We start from the raw sequence: 552 nt of genomic DNA on the forward strand, positions 1-552 counted from the left end.
TTTTTTGTATTTTTAGTAGAGATGGGGTTTCACCATGTTGGCCAGGCTGTTCTCGATCTCCTGGCCTCAGGTGATCCACCTACCTCACCATCCAAAAGTGCTGGGATTACAGGTGTGAGCCACCGCACCCGGCCCTGCCTTGACTTCTTAAATGATCTTAGCAAATGGCAACCCGTTACCCTTCATAGCTGTCACAGTTGCATTGCCTATCACAGCATTACGTCAGAGAATTAATGACTCATTAAATTGGTATGACTGGATATTTAAAGATATTAAAGATTCTTACTGAAATTTGGAGTTGTGTTAATAGGATTGTGGTTACATTTCTTTTTAAATCATTTTAGAGATACATGATGAAATATTTACTTTTAATATGTTCAATTTGCTTCAAATAATTGGGGAGGAGAAATTGACAGGAACTGTGCAGTGTTAGCCATTTTACCCAACTTGTAAGCTGAAAAGTTAGTCTGTCATGGTTTCATGGATGTTAACAGAAGACATAAGACTTCTGGGCCAGGAACAAAAGACTTTATCACTCACAGCAAAAGTGAG

This window comes from Mandrillus leucophaeus, unplaced genomic scaffold (assembly GCF_000951045.1).
Source record: "Mandrillus leucophaeus isolate KB7577 unplaced genomic scaffold, Mleu.le_1.0 Scaffold136, whole genome shotgun sequence".
Lineage (NCBI taxonomy): Eukaryota > Metazoa > Chordata > Mammalia > Primates > Cercopithecidae > Mandrillus > Mandrillus leucophaeus.